We start from the raw sequence: 16,944 nt of genomic DNA on the forward strand, positions 1-16,944 counted from the left end.
ATTTTAAAGTCTCTTTTTTCTTCATATATGTATCTCTTTACAAGTGGCACAACATTCACAATTCTTATGTAACAATAGGTGGGAAGCGTGCACAGACTGTTAAAGCTAGCAATACTACACTAAAACCACATTTAATGAATTTCTTTTTCCATACAAATTGGATGGAATAAAGAAATAATAATAATTGTCAAACTTCTGTTTGTCCAATTTTAATCAAATTCGGCTCACAAAACCTTTCTATATGAACTAAATGTAAAATTTCAAGAAAATCCATTCTCTGGGAGTTGAGTTGTTACATGTAGATGGACAGACAAACAGATGGATATGATGAAGACAATAAGTGCTTAAGTACATATGTTAAAGTGTCTAAAAAGATACTACTTTTTTTTTTCTGCAAATTCTATATACAGTTGTTGTTGTTGTTATTTGGTTTTTAGGAGCATTAGCAACTAAGGCCATATTGCTCCGGGAATATGCGGTGGTCATTTCCTGACCTTTCCACATCCTCCATATTTGGTGGTGACGGGCTCGAACCCCGGTCTAAGCAAGAAGCGTGTGCTACGCACTGCTGCTCCTTCCCACCTGGCTACGGAGGCGCCTTCTATATACAGTAATTTGTCTATAAGGACTTTAAGAGGAATATCAAAAAGGAGCACTTCTACTCTTTGAGCTTAGATTTTTCTCTTTTCAAACGACTTTTAATATTGCTCCTATTTAGAAACCAATAACACTAATATTATGAAATTACCACAAAATTCACTGGTTCCTTGCCACTTTGCTCTGGAGGCAATGCCTTGCCTGCCATTGATCAAAACCAACATCACCAGATTTCAATATCATTTTTTCAGCTTTAGACATTTTCTATTTTATTTAATGAAGATTGGACCAAAAGATAACTCCATCTCCCTGTACAGCTACTACTTTTGTACATTCTAATAAATACATCGTTTAATAAGATAGATTATACAGTATAGAAAGATATCTAGAATTAACTTTTTTTTTTTTTATTCACCTCAAGTAAATTATCTGATTTTACAGGTTAACATATATTATTATTAGTTATATGGTGCAAGGAAGCTGAGGCTTAAAAAAAAACAATTCCCGAGTTACCCCGAGAGAGAGAGAGAGAGAGAGAGAGAGAGAGAGAGAGAGAGAGAGAGAGAAGTAGAAAGGAATCACCAAGAAAGAGAAGAATGATGATATCCAGCTCATAACCCTGGGTGTGCCAAGCCCATACTCACCAGATGTGAGCCCCTGGGGTTAATATAAAAGGCTTGTACTGCACAGATCATGTCAGCTTTTTCAATGCATCACACTGGAATGTGTCAGGTCACGTGAAGAGCAGGAAGTGTGGCAATGGAGTCAAATTGCTGCTATGGATGGCGCATTATAGCCTTAGTTGCTAATGCACCAATAAAATTCAAACGAAAGCTGCTAACCAAAGTTGCTGTTTTTCTTTGCATCCTTTGCCAAAGATTTCTCATAATCTGCCTCTGCCTGCCTAATCTCCATTGTGACTTGGTTACAGACCAGCTTATATCTATCACAGGCTTCCATGTCACCCATTAATTTATATGTATCCCATACATTTTTCTTCTCTGCCACATGTCTCATTAGTTCATCTAACATCGATTTAGGCCTAAACCTTGAACAATATTTCTTTGTTGGTATGTAAAGCCTAGTAGCTTCCAAGATTAATTCTTTGAATTCCTTCCATTTTGAATTTGCTGTTGGTAACATCATCAGTTAGGCCCATCGTATAGAATTTAAATACTGTCTCAGACCACCATAGTCGCCTTCACGAAAGCAAAAACCCTTCCCTTTAACCCTGATGGTAGTTACCTCTTTGAGTAAATCCCACTTCAGCACACTGTGATCACTGCCACCTAGTGGTTCCTTTATCTGCAGATTCTTAATGCATGAAGAATCACTACTGATAATAAGATCAGGAGTATTACTCCCTCTAGCTGCCTCCCAAATATGCTGAGGTAGAAAACAATCATCCAATAAATCTTCAAAAGCCTTGCTAGTGTATGTGACTAACCCACAAATTCCAGTCAATATCTGGGAAATTAAAATCCCCACATTATAAGACTCTCCGATTTACTGGCCCACTATTTCCCTGTACAGTTTCTTATTATACTCATCAGAGTCATTAGGCCTATAACACATTACACTGCCTGTACTCTCAATTTGATCTCCCAGTGCTTATGTCACACCAAACTGACTCAACACTGCACTGTCCAGTGATGTCGGCTGGCTGAACTTCCTTGGATTTTGTGTGTTTCTTAACTAATAGCACAACCCCTCCTCCCTTCCTATCCTGTCTATCCTTTCTGTACACATTGTACTCCCCCAAATTCCAGTTCTGCATTCCTTATATCTGTGTGACACCACGTCTCTGATATCCCAACAATATCTGCCTTTAATGTTTTGACCAACACCTCAAATTCATCAAATTTACTTACCAAACTCCTAGCATTGGTGTATACGCAAGTATACATGCACCTGTTCCTATTCCTAGCTACCCTAACACAACCCATGCATTTACTTGTACCACAATGACTCCCAGCAGTCTCTGAAATACCCTGCATCTTGTTTTCCATACTGCTGCTCATTCCAATAGAAGCAGTGCAAGAATCACTTTCACCTCTGTCAGTGGCTACTGTTAATCTTTTAGTCCTTGTATCCCCCAAGCTAACAGTTTTCCGACCCACCTAACACTGCTTCGATAACATCAGCAAATATTCTTGCACCCTTTCTATTTAAGTGTATCCCATTCCTGTAGAAGCAGTCTCTCCTGTTAAGTTGTCTTGCAATGCAACGAACGATTGGCATGTGTCCCACGTACACGCTCTACACTGTCAACAGCAAGTGTCTGATTCTGCCTAGTAACCCATTTGTTCCTTCCATTTAACATTCACCAATCTTGTGCTTCACTGTCTAATACGTGACCACGCCCGGCATCATTTGATGTTCCATTGTAACATTTTTAGTACATTAATGTCAGCTGATGAAGGGACCCATTGTCCCGACATAATAGAAGTACAATTGTAAATATTTGTATAGTTTTGTTATTATTTGTATAATAATAACATTATACTAATATACTAACATTATAATGCACTGATCAAAATCTAATCAGGAAATGACCTATGTAATTATTTACCTGCACATTTGTAGTGACATAATTGCCCCACCCTCTTCTCCCATTGGCTCGACTAAATATCACTAGAAGGAAAACTTTTTTTAATGTATAGATAGATAATGCCTGTACAATAAAAGTAGTTTAAATAATTTTGATAATACTTATGTACAGAAAGGGGTTTTGTTTTACCCACAAAATGGATAAACGAAACTGTTCAGTTCCTTTTTAAAAAAAAGTACTGGAAATAATTCACTATTTTTAGAAACTTTCCACTCACTTATCTGTATATCACTAAAGTTATACATATATATCTTCTACTAATTAGTTTGTTGGTATGTATATGCCAACAAAGTAATCAGTAGAAACAAAATATGCATAACTTTAATGATATCTATATCTTGCTTGTATGGGGCCTCATTATGAGCAATGTTCCTAAGCAATGCCATCCAGTATTTCAATGCTTTACAAATTGATCCCAATAAGTTAGAAGAAAAATAAAACAGAGATGCCAAATTCTGGATCAAATTTTGTTCAATTCACCATAATTATCATAAAACACTAAAAACTTACTTTACATATAAATTATAGTATATAAATAATATAATGTAGAGATAAACAATTCCTATCTAGGAAAATAACCTCTAATTTTTATATATGTAACAGTAATGTGTATTTCTGAAGAATTGATGTGTTACATCGTTCCCTACACATTTCTATTTTAATGTATTTAATATCACTATTCTTTTTATTATTGGTATAAAATTATATGCTGTAAATAATGAAACATTTGTACACCCTTCTAGCCCACTGGCTGTACAGGCTTACCTACAGAATAAACTGGCACCTCCGTAGCCAGGAGCAGCAGTGCGTAGCACATGCTTCTTGATTAGACTGGGGTTCGAGCCCGTGACCACCAAATACGGAGGATGCGGAAAGGTCAGGGAATGACCACCGCATATCCCGGGAGCAATATGGCCTTAGTTGCTAATGCTCCTAAAAACCAGATAAACAGGATAAACTACTGGTTGTGAATAAATAAATAGAATCTATGGGGACATTTGCAAAACTGCATTCTGTGGGTCTACTACTATGGAGAAAAAGGAGAGGGAGTGCAACAGTTGGCATGGTCTTGTTAAAAAGCTTGAGAGGGTCCCCTTCAAAAATCTTGCAGAAGGGCAAGAATTTGTAATTACGCCTTTGCATAAAATTAACTTATTATCAAATCTAAGGTTGAAAACAACAGTACGGTATATAAACTATATCATTGTTATATCACAGTATACAAACTATACCTGTAAATGATAAACTATATAATTTTCATCACTCTTTATGGATTCAAGACTAGATTTACTGAAATGCAATGGCAAAGTTTCTTTGGGGTCCTAATGTCTTGGAGATTCCGGAAATATGCATTTACTATTGGCCCAGTGCCCCACGATATTATTTTTAGGAACACTGAAAATATGCGCTATCTATCTTAAATCTGACATTACATAAAGTCTTTTTTTTTTTTTTTTTTTTTTAATCCGAGTTATCATTTACATTTTGTTCACATTTTTGACAAAAAAAAAAAATGTCAGTTAGTAAGCTGTAATAAATTAAAAAACTGTCAGTAATACAAATATACCTTTCCCAGCATTCCACATACCCCGTATAAATATATATTACAAATGTAATATCCAGACTTATAGAAACGTCCAGCATTTCTCGACAGATACCTAATGTCTATCTCGATATATACAAAATAGATAAAAAATAATATCCTAGGTAAAATTATATCCAAAAGGCAACAACCGATGTGAATAAGAATCCAAATGAAGTTTTATGTGTTACTTCGAAGTTTTTCTGTATCTCTTCTTCATCTGTTTAAATTAATAAAACTCTTACCTGGTGCGATGGCTTGAATGATAAATAAAAGGTCTACAACAAAAATTATGAGGGATGCATTTCTCATCAGCTGATTGTCTACACCCATTTTCACAGTAACCACATCTGAGTTTACTCATGGGAAACTATTTATCCATGAGTTCTGTCACGATTCAGTTGGCTTAGTGAGGTATGTTTGTGGTTAGTCGTTACGTCATTTCCTGGCAAAGTCTCACTGGTTATATATACAATATTTGTATATTACTACTCTGTGTTTGTAGATAATTAAAATGCAATGTTGGTAAGTTTTTGTAGGGGAAAATGTCATTATTTTATCGTTGGCGTTATAAGTAAGGTTATATATATATGTGTGAAGATATCATTACTGCTTTCGCAAGAATACTAAAAATGTACGATATAAATACAGTAAGAAATGATAAATGCCAGTTAGTGTGGCTGGATATTTGAGTTCATGCAACAGAATTCAAATATTTTAAAAAAGAAAACATTAACATGTCGAATTTTATTAGGAATTTTAAAGTATAATTAATTCGTCTTCTCTCAGAAATGAGGAGGTCAGCCTGCATTCTGCCTGTTACAGAACGTATAAACAACATGGATTTAGGTGGTTTGTGAAATTGTGAATAAATGTTTATAACACCACAGAGAAAAACTTGATCTACAAATTAACACGTTAATCATCACGAGACAGTGTTTGTACCCTAAATGTCACAAAATGTGACATTTATGGCAAAGTTCAAGCGGCGTGACCACCATAGTATCACAGACGGCATATTCCCAGTTTCCCAAACTGTGGTGCGTACCCCCGGAGGAGGGGGTGGGCAGAACCTTTATGTAGTTTTAGTAGAATGACTGGTTCTCGAACGACTACTCAAAGCAAAAAAATAAGAAAAAATGTATACTGTATTTGAAGTTTCTGAAAGTTTCGTTAATTGTGGCTCTGTGGAAAGAAAACATCGAGCACGTCCTCCGTCATCTAGTTCTGGTGGTTAAGGTGCTTTCCTCAAAAACCCAAGGTCACTGGATCGAATCCCGTCAGAAGCAAAATGTTAATTATTATGCATAATGATAACTCTTAAGCGTGAATTAAGGTAATCCTGCTCAGTCAAGTCGGAACTGCCGGTTAGAATACGATTTATGCCAGGATGGAACTGGCGGTGACTTGCTGGCTGACCGTGACTCACGACACTAAAGTTTTTTTTTTTTAAAGTACAAGATTACTTGAATTAAAAGTACTTGCTTAAGGTCAGAAAGATATACATTAATACCATTGTATTTAGTGTTGATATTATATCTCAAAAACATATGTGCAATAAATATATTTGCTTGAAATATATTTATTACATATGTATTTCTCACAAATACACATCGTTTGTTAAACCTTTTTAATTAAAACCTTAGAATTCGTGCATCTTCATCAGACAAAAACAGCCCTTGAAATTTGGCAGAATGCTATGTTTTTTGTTTTACTTTGAGTTCTTCCTGATTCAGTTTATAATGGCAAAATCTGCTTCCATTATTGATGTGTTGCTTACAGAGATATCAATTAGTAGGACAGTACCAAACAGCCAGTGGCTCAGCTACATAATTGAAGCCTCCAATATACAGCTTCAGTGAACGATATCATATTGTGACCTATGCCTGTATGTTTGGTTTAGTGACCTGCTCCATGAGAGATTACTTTTTATATTTATTGCTTTCTTTACAATTTACTGTGCAGTGTAATAAAATGTCATAATACAAACTTTTTAAAGGAAAGAGCAAAAATAATGAAATTAAGACAGACACCAACATTCCTCCACATCCAGGGATGACTAAAGAAAAGAGGGTCTACTGATGTGGCTAATATGACTAATTTTCAGAACCCATGCCCTGCTGTAACGTAAAATGAATAACCCTGTCTTGGCAGACCGAAATTTGATTTCGGTTTCAGTTTTTTTTTTTTTTTTCCTAATTGGTCATGGTATATTTAATGGGTATCTGAAATAGACACACACACACATCCTATTATACAGGGTGTCTCAAAAATATTGGTACAAGCATTTAGGGGAGGTAGGTAACATCTAAAGGAATGTGAATTGCATAGGAACCCATAACCGGAAACGTCACGAGAAAGTAGTAGCAGAGGCACAAGACAGTAATTAGTGGCAAACTTTATTTCACATAATATTAACAATGGAGTATGAGACGAAATGCATGCGTGACACCAACACAGCATGAATTGGCAGACACGGTCGAACACACTTCGAGTTTCTTTGATAGTAGCAGTAGCAGCGCAGATGAGTCTCGCCACAAGATCCATTTCCGTCTCCACAGGCGATTCATACACGATAGATTTGAGGACCCCCCCCACAGAAAAAAATCAAGGCTCGATAAATCAGGTGAGCGTGGAGACCAGCAAAGGGTTCACCACGGCCAATCCATCGATGCCCAAAATGCCTGTTAAAATGGTCACGAACACACCTTCCATAATGGGCAGGCGCCCCGTCATGTTGAAACCAAACGTTGTGTCTCACATTTGCTGGAACATCAAGTAACCCTGGTAGAACTTGTTCAAGAAAGATCCGATATTTAGCGGAGCTGCCCACACATTTATTGCAAAGCGATGTTGTACCGCATGGGGATGCACACCGTGTGGGTTGTTGGAGCCCACACATAAGCATTGTACTTGTGCTAATTGAATAAGCCTTCCCGAGTGAAATAAGCCTCATCCGTGAACAAAACATAGGCTGGAAAATTCAAGTCTTGAACACCTTCTTGGAGAAACCACTACGCAGAAGCCACATGTGCAGGGTGATCTTGGGGAGCAGTAACTGAACCCTTTGGAGATTAAAGGGGTGTAAGGAATTGTCGTGCCAGATACGCTGCACACTGCAACGAGATCTCATAAGGCAGAGGCAACGGCACGTGTGCTGGTAGTAGGATTATTCTGGATGGCATTCAACACACTTTCTTCCATGGCGGGATTTCGCGTCGAACGTGGTCTGCCCACACTACTCCTGTTACCTCTAAATGACCCATAATCGCACAAATTTTGATGTGCACGCGCAAAGAACCGGTGGTCTGGTACATGTCTGTCTGTCTGGGAAGTGTTCTCCATAAATTCGTTGAGCGGCTCGTCCATTGCCCTCTGCTAATCCATACACTAGGTGCATATCTGCCAGCTCACAGTTCGTATATCGATGCATACTCTTTGTGCGGCGACTACTGCTTGAATGAGTAAACCAGAAATTTTCCCTCTCGCAAACTGATGAACAGTGCCGTCTACCGACTTACGGTGACGTTTCCGGTTATGGGTTCCTATGCAATTCACATTCCTTTAGATGTTACCTACCTCCCCTAAAAATGTGCCAATATTTTTGAGACACCCTCTATATAACAAAAGGTCTATATTATGTAATATACAAATGTAGATTTTGTGTATGGGTATATTGTGAAAATAAATAATACATGTACTATGATTTTTATGTTTATTGGTAGCAATTTAATATTTATTAAAAATGTAAAAAATTAATTTACATTAAAAATGTTAAAATTAAATCTTAATTAAAAATGTTAAAATTAATTATAATCATCAGATAAAATTCATATAGTCAGGAGTGTGCAGTGCCTGTGTGCAAAAATGTATACAGCACCCCATTAATTAAAAACATTAGAAAATAATATTCTAAAATTCAACAAATTTTACCTTTGACCTCCTGGTGCCTGTGTGTGTCACACACATTGCACACGCAGACGATGCACCCCTGCATATAGTTTAACACATCCTCCACTGTCACCAGTAGCTTTTATAACTGCACTTGTTCATCCTCATATGAAGCTATATCAAAACTTACGTGTGAAACCCCCAGGTATGCTGCTAAATGCATTCAAACAAGATAAGTTTTTGTAACTGTACTTATTCATCTTCATAATGAAGCTTAGCAAAACTGAACACAGTATGAAACATCCAGATGCACTAACTGCTAAACATGTTCAAAAGGTCATAGCCACAGGGTAGTAACTACTACTACTCTGTGGTCATAGCCACAGAGTAGTAACAACTCTGGTGATAGCAGTCAATAAGGTTTTAACACAGCATTTGTGTCACTCTCTACCTGTTGCTATAAAATTTATTAAATTGTGCCATGAAATACTAAAATTATTAAGTGAGTCTCAGCAGTTAACAATCAAAATTGAATTTAATTAATAAATACTTATTTTTTTTCGTTAACACTGCTAGTTAATTATTTTTTCAAAAAAAAAATAGGGCCCCAAGGATCTCTCTTTTGTTAACGTTATACAAAGAAAGAAAAGCTTATATGACATAACCTAAGCAAAATACTTTTACTTACTTTATTGCCCATTCCTTCTAATAATACTACTCTGCATTTAAAAAAAAAAAAAAAAAAATTGCTGATGTTTTCTTAGAAAAGGGTGTTTTTGAATCATTTTCTACTGCTGATTTCAAAAATGATTTCCATCTATTTCTATTGCATCAAGTTTCTTCAAAAATCACAAAAGATTTGATTTTTTCACAAATTTTTATTAATTTTGGCTGTATCTTTTACTAGACTTTTTATGTTTAAATGCATGTTAAAACACTATTAAAAAGGTCAATGTGGTAAAAAGTCCACTAAACACTCGCCTCTCATTTTAAAAAACTGATCTATGGTGGGCAAATTTTCATTTCTTTGATTTTCTTGAAGATCCTTCTACTTTATGGTCCCTCTTCAGCACCCAGCAGTAGTCATGCTGACATTCCATCTCTCTTGGTACCTCATCTCCATGTCTTTAATATCCTAGTGAAACACCCTATTCTTTTATTCACCTTATTCACCCCATTCTCTTATTAAACCTCTTACCCTGTTGTTCACTAACACTTTGTAGATTTTCTTGGAAGTGGTCAATGTGGGAGTGTAAAAAATGTACCTTGACACTCATGTTGCAGCCCAGCTTCTTGAAGTTTGTCAACATATTTTCACTTATATTCTTGTAGTCTTGATCCTTGTTGTTCCCTAAGAAGTTCTCAACAACAAATCTGCAGCTAATCCATGCCTGTTTTTCTCTTTTATTCATAGTTCCCCCAAAATCTTGGACCCTCATCAGTTTGCAAATTTGAGGTCCAATAAAAATTCCTTGTTTTAGCTTCTCTTGGACTAAAACAAGGTATTTTTGTGAGTGATCGATGGGAATTTACTACAAAGGCAGTTGAAGCAGGAACCTTCCTGAAGTAAAGCTTTCACAAACTGTTTCATCAAATTCAGTTTGATGCACAAGGGTGGAAAGAGGACAGTTTTGGGGTCAGTGGTTTATGAACTATGTTCTATGATTCTTGCAACAAACTGCCCCTCTTTGGCCAGATCATTACATCCCAGTGCTTACTCCTTGCTCGACTGTTCCACTCACACCAAAAGCAAGACATTTTTGTGTAGCCAGATTGCTGTCCAAGTAACGTGCCTATCACTTTAAAGTCAGCCCAGATCAACCGACCATGTTCTTCATACATAATATTCATCAACATCTTCTTAAAGTTCTCATATATTTATTTCAAATGCACAGAATGAGCTACTGGAATTGAACCATATTTTCATTTATATCAAAGGTGTGGAGCAACACACATTTGAGGCTTCTCTTTCATGAGTCAATAAAGTCTCTCCACTCTGTGAGATTGTAACTAATTACTAAATAGTTCATTAGGTCAGTTATATTACTGCAAAAAAAAAAGCCCGTAGAATTGTCCTCAGAAAACTAGGGAACCAGTTCTCGTTCTATGTGTCAGTACCATGAGAAAGTACCATGTGCTAAAAGATTTTTGACCTAAGTTTAGAACCAAGGACTTCTTCAGATTCCTTTGGTCAATTTAAATCTCTTACCAGATCATTGTTCTTGTTGTGAAAACAGTTGAGGGCTGGACAAAGACTCAGTGTCTCCAGGTATTCAAACTTCAGTTTCATCTTCAGACGCTTCTCTTTCAGCACTCACTGTAGCCACAGTCTTCCAATATAAGTGGAGGACATGGAATCAGCAGGTGATATCCATGTGGGACTGGTCTGATGGGAGTTGGAATATTAGGATACATAATTCCCTTCTTAGTCTTTGCACTGTATCCCTCTACATTAACTAACAGTCATCACTGTGGTTTGTAGGCACCTGTCAAATCATCGGTTTGCAAATGGCATTGCCTTCTTTTTACAATTTTTACACAATTTCAGTGCTTCAACACAGTTTCAGCAAACTTTGTGGAGCCCATTAATCTTGGTCATTGAGTTTCACTCCAAAACTAAGCACAATACACATTTTTTTACAAATTCTGTAATATCTTGTCTTTGCTTGAGGACTACATATCTTACTAACAAATATACTCACTTTTTTAGTCACTTTTCAGCACAAGTTTGACATAACCTCAAAAAGAAACTGAGCTTACACTGATAAACACTGCTGCATGGAGCTCTGAATGTCAAGAAAATAATGACTGAAGGCTGTTTACAAATTCCCGTGCTGGGAATTTAGTTTACAAATTCCCAGCATTTACTCTTAACTTAAGTTCAATAATACAACTCATGACATCAGCTTAGGTGCTTTGTGAAAAAACGGTACATTATAGAAAAAATGAATAACGTTTCTGAAATCAGAATAAAAAACAGTTTAAACAGTCATTAGTTTATAGACATAAGCAAGCAAACTTATACAGCATCAGCCAAAAAAAAAAAAAATCTTCTCATTTCACCCATCCACTCGTTCCAAATGTTTGTCTAGTTAAATCTATTTGAGATATTAACTTCTATGACAGATGGAAGTTTGTTCCAGCAATCAACCACCCGCTGGCTAAAGGCAAACTTCTGCACATCTGTACTACAACTGTCTGTCCTCAGTTTGAATGTATGCCCCCTCAGGTTCTTAATCTGAGCAAGAGGAAGAATCCCATCAACATTCAGCTTGCTCAACTCATTCAAGGCCTTATACACCTCAATCAGATCCCCTCGCAGGTGCCTACTCTCCAGGCACTGCAATTTGCAGAACTTAAGCCTTTCTTGGTAAGAGCACCCCTTTGTTCCCCTCACCAATCTTGTCGCCCTTCTTTGTACTCATTCTAGAAACTCTACATCATTCTTAAAATGAGTCCTCCAGAGCTATACACAGTACTGTAGGTATACCTTGTACAACGGGATAATCAGCTACCTGTCCCTGCTAGCAAAATTCCTATATATCATTGACAAGACTCCATGACCTGCCCTGGCAGCCCATCTGCACCGCACAGCAAACTTCATATTCAACTGCGCAATTACCTCCAGGTCTTTTTTTACTTTCCACCTCCCTGAGTGTAGTACCACACAGTTGGTACGTTTCTCTTGGGTTATTGCTACTCATATGCAGTACTTTGCACTTGTCAATGTTAAACTTCAGTTGCCACTTCTCAACCCATTTGCCAACTTACTAGATCCAGTTGAAGTAGCATACTGTTGTTAACAACCCTGCCAACCTTTGTATCATATGCAAACTTGGACATTAATCCTGATATACCTTCATCAATATCATTGATGAATACACAAAACAACAATGGGCCCAGCACCGAACCCTGTGGGACTCCACTAATAACATTAGTCCAAGAAGAGCAGCACCCATTGATTACCACCCTCTGTCTTCTCGCACTTAACCATCCTTTTATCCATTGTAGCAACTTACCCTTAATACCATTCTGCTCCAATTGGTACAATAGTCTTCCATGCGCAACAGTGTCAAAAGCTTTCCTGAAATCCAAATATATGATATCAAAATTATTTTTTGCATCCAGTTCCTTTGTAACCACATCATAATATCCTATCAAATTTGTCAGACAAGACTTTCCCTTAACAAACCCATGCTGTGTCTGAATTATTGCTGCAGTCTTGTCTAGATGATCCTGCAATGCATCTTTAACCAGCGACTCCATTATTTTACCCGGAACAGAAGTTATACTAACTGGTCTGTAATTACTCGTGTCACCCTTCGATCCCCCTTTGTGAATTGGGGATACATTTGCACATCTCCAGTCCATGGGAACCTCCCCTGAGTCTAAGGATGCTCTCATAATTATGGCTAAGGGTTTGCTTACTTCCTTAGCTCCCTCCTTTAATATAACTGGATAGATTCTGTCCACCCCAGGTGCTTCCCTTATGTTTAACTTCAACAATTTCTCCTCCTCTTTTCTCTTAGTTATTACAAAATCACTTAGCTCCCTGTTAGATGTTTGATAAACTTCTGGCATTCCCATCATTGAATAACTCCTCATGTGTAAATGCAAAATACTCATTCAGTTTATCAGCTACCTCGTTAGTTAGTTAGTTAGTTATTTGGTTTTAGGAGCATTAGCAACTAAGGCCATATTGCTCCGGGATATGCGGTGGTCATTCCCTGACCTTGCCACATCCTCTGTATTTGGTGGTGACGGGCTCGAACCCCGGTCTAATCAAGAAGCCTGTGCTATGCACTGCTGCTCCTTCCCACCTGGCTACGGAGGCGCCTATCAGCTACCTCAGCATGATCATCATTAGTCAACCCATCTATATTAAGTGGTCCAATCTGATTCATCCCTTTCTTTCTAGAGTTTACATAAGTAAAGAACTCTTTTTGCTGTTTTTCTTTGCATCCTTTACCAAAAATTTCTCGTAATCTGCCTTAGTCTGCCTAACTCCTTTGTGACTTGATTACAGACAAGCTTATATCTGCCATAGGCTTCTGTGTCACCTGATAATTTATATGCATCCCATACATTTTTCTTCTCTGCCATGAGCCTCATTAATTCATCTCACATCCAATTAGGCCTGAACAATATTTCTTATTTCGAATGAAAAACTAGTAGCCTCCAAGATTAAGTCCCTGAAGGCTTCCCATTTAGAATTCAACTTTGGTAACATCATCAGTTGATTCCACTGTACAGAATATAAAAACTGTCTGAGACCCCTGTAGTCACCTTGAAGAAAGCAAAAGCCCTTCCTTTTAGCTTTGATGGTAATTACATCTTTAAGTAATTCCCATATCAGTACATTGTGATCACTGTCACCCAGTGGTTCCTTTATCTGAAAATTCTTAATGCATGAATAATTGCTGCTGATAATCAGATCAAGAGTATTACTCCCTCTAGTTGCTTCGCGAACATGCTGCTGTAGAAAACAGTCATCAAAAAAAAATCCAAAAAAATTCTTGCTACTGTTGAGTGACCAATCCACAAGTTCTAGTAAATATCTGTAAATTTAAAATCCCCCATTATAAGACATTCTGATTTACTGGCCCACTCTATTTCTGTTCACAACTGCTCATTATATTCATCAGATTCATTAGGCCTATAACACACACCTACTCTCATTTTTCACTTTCCCAGTGCTTGTCACACCAAACAGAATCAACATTGCATTGTTCACCAACATCGGTTTGATGCACTTTCTTAGATTTTGTGTGTTTCTTAACTAACAGAATCTCCTCCTCCCTTCCTGTCCTATCTATACAAATTGTACTCCCCAAATTCCAATTCTGCACTGCTTATATCTGTATGACACCACATCTCTCATATCCCAACAATATCTGCCTTTGATGTCTTGACTAGTGCTTGAAGCTCATTAAATTTATTAACTATACTCCTAGCATTGGTGTACATGCAAGTATACATGCACCTGTTTCTACTCTTAGTTACCCTAACACAGCCCATGTATTTTTTTGTTCCACTATGACTCCCAACAGTCCTAGAAATCTCCATTGCCTTGCTTTCCATGCTGCTGCTCATTTTACTAGAAGCAGTGCAAGAATTACTTTTGCCTCTGCCTGCAGCCACTGTTAAATCTGTTAGGGGAATACAGAGACTAACCTTTTAGTCTGTGTATCCCCCTAAGCTAGCAGGTTTCCTACCCACCTAAAACTGCCTCGATAGCATCAGCAAATATTCTTACACCCTTTCTATTTAATTGTACCCCATCCCTGTAGAAGCAGTCTCTCCTGTCAACAAGCACAGACCAGGCTGAAAAAAATTCTATCCCTTGAGCCTTGCACAATCTCTCCAGGGCAGAATTCATCGACAAGGCTCTCATCATATACTCCCTCCTGTCGTGTCTGGACAGAATTGCAGACACTTTCACATTCAGCCGTAACTTGTGACTTTTTTCAATATTGACCTGTACTTGTTGAGTAAATCTGCAGATCTCTTACTCCTAATGTCATTAGTTCCAACATGTACAACAATATCACATTTTGTGCCCTTAAAAGATATATCTGCTCTACAACCAAATTTTGCCCCTGGCAGACATATCCTGTTCCACCTATCCTTCTTGTATAGTATATTCCCCGTCTCACTGACGGTAGAGTCGCCAACAATAACTATATGCAGTATTTAACATTTGTTAATGTTAAACTTCAGTTGCCACCTCTCAGCCCATCTGCTCAACATTTCCAGATCCTGTTGCAATAGCATACTATCACTACTGTCATTAAAAATCCTACCAACCTTTGTATTGTCTGAAAACTTAGACATTTAAGCCTGATATACCATCAACAATATCATTAATAAATACAGAAAACAAAAAACTGAACCCTGGGAGATTCCACTAATAACAATAGTCCACGAAGAGCAGTGTCCATTGATTACCACTCTCTGTATTCTCCCACTCAACCACCCTTTTATCCATTGTAGTAGCTTATCCTTATTGCTCAATACCATACCTTATTACTTTACTTAATACCATACTGCTTCTATTTATACAGTAGTCTTCCATTCGCAACAGTGTCAAAAGCTTTTATGATATCAAAATTATTTTTTGTATCCAGTTCCTTTGTAACCACATCATAGTATCCAATCAAATTTGTCAGACAAGACTTTCCCTTAACAAACCCATGCTATGTCTGAATTATTACTGCAGTCTTGTCTAGATAATCCTGCAGTGTAGTAGTAGTAGTGGCATGTGATGCAAGAAAGCAAATGTATGAGCTTATGTAGCATCAGCCAAAAAAAAAAAAAAAAAAATCACACCATTCCCTCCAAATGCCTGTCCAGTTCCTCCTTAAATTTATTCAACCTATCAACTTCCACAACGACAGATGGAAGTTTGTTCCAGCAATTAACCACCCGCTGGCTAAAGGCAAATTTCCGCACATCTATTCTACATCTGTCCTTTCTTAATTTGAATTTATGCCCCCTTAGGTTCGTAATCTGAACAAGTGGAAGGATCCCATCAGAATTCAGCGTGCTCAACCCATTCAAGGCCTTATATACCTCAGTCAGATCACCGCACAGGTGCCTAGTCTCCAGCCACTGCAATTTACAGAACTTAAGCCTCTCTTGGTAAGAGGATCCCTTCATTCCCCCTCACCAATCTTGTTGCCCTTCTCTGTACACGAGGCGCCTCCGTAGCCAGGTGGGAAGGAGCAGCAGTGCGTAGCACACGCTTCTTGATTAGACCGGGGTTCGAGCCCGTCACCACCAAATACGGAGGATGCGGAAAGGTTAAGGAATGACCGCCGCATATCCTGGAGCAATATGGCCTTAGTTGCTAATGCTCCTAAAAACCAAAACAACAACAACATCTCTGTACACGCTCAAGTAAATCTACATCCTTCCTAAAATGAGGCCTCCAGACCTATACGCAGTACTCAAGGCGTGGCCTGACCATTGCCTTATACAGAGGAATAATCACCTCCTTTTCCTTGCTAGCAAAATTCCTATATATCATTGACAAAACCCCATGACCTGCCCTGGCAGCCTGTCTGCATTGCTCAGAAAACTTCATATCTGCCTGCACAATTACTCCCAGGTCTTTTTCATTTTCTACCACCTTAAGTGTAGTACCACACAGTTGGTACGTTTCTCTGGGGTTACTTCTACCCATATGCAGTACTTTGCATTTGTCAAGGTTAAACTTCAGTTGCCACTTCTTAGCCCATCTGCCCAAATTATCTAGATCCTG

The 16,944-nt window shown here is 37.8% G+C and overlaps 1 protein-coding gene across 2 annotated transcripts in view; it reads left to right on the forward strand.

The window, feature by feature from the left end:
* Positions 1–5,143: 5,143 nt before the first annotated feature.
* LOC150078250 (solute carrier family 68 member 1-like) overlaps positions 5,144–16,944 on the forward strand; it is a 118,141-nt gene continuing 106,340 nt past the window's right edge. Inside the window, exon 1 of one of the 2 annotated variants that reach the window (XM_090384652.1) lies at positions 5,144–5,204. The gene's annotated coding sequence lies outside the window, so the exon portion shown is untranslated. The other variant, XM_090384650.1, reaches the window with a different exon arrangement.

Source organism: Mastigoproctus giganteus, chromosome 11 (genome assembly GCF_048544385.1).
Source record: "Mastigoproctus giganteus isolate SK-2022 chromosome 11, ASM4854438v1, whole genome shotgun sequence".
In the NCBI taxonomy this organism is placed as follows: Eukaryota; Metazoa; Arthropoda; class Arachnida; order Uropygi; family Thelyphonidae; genus Mastigoproctus; species Mastigoproctus giganteus.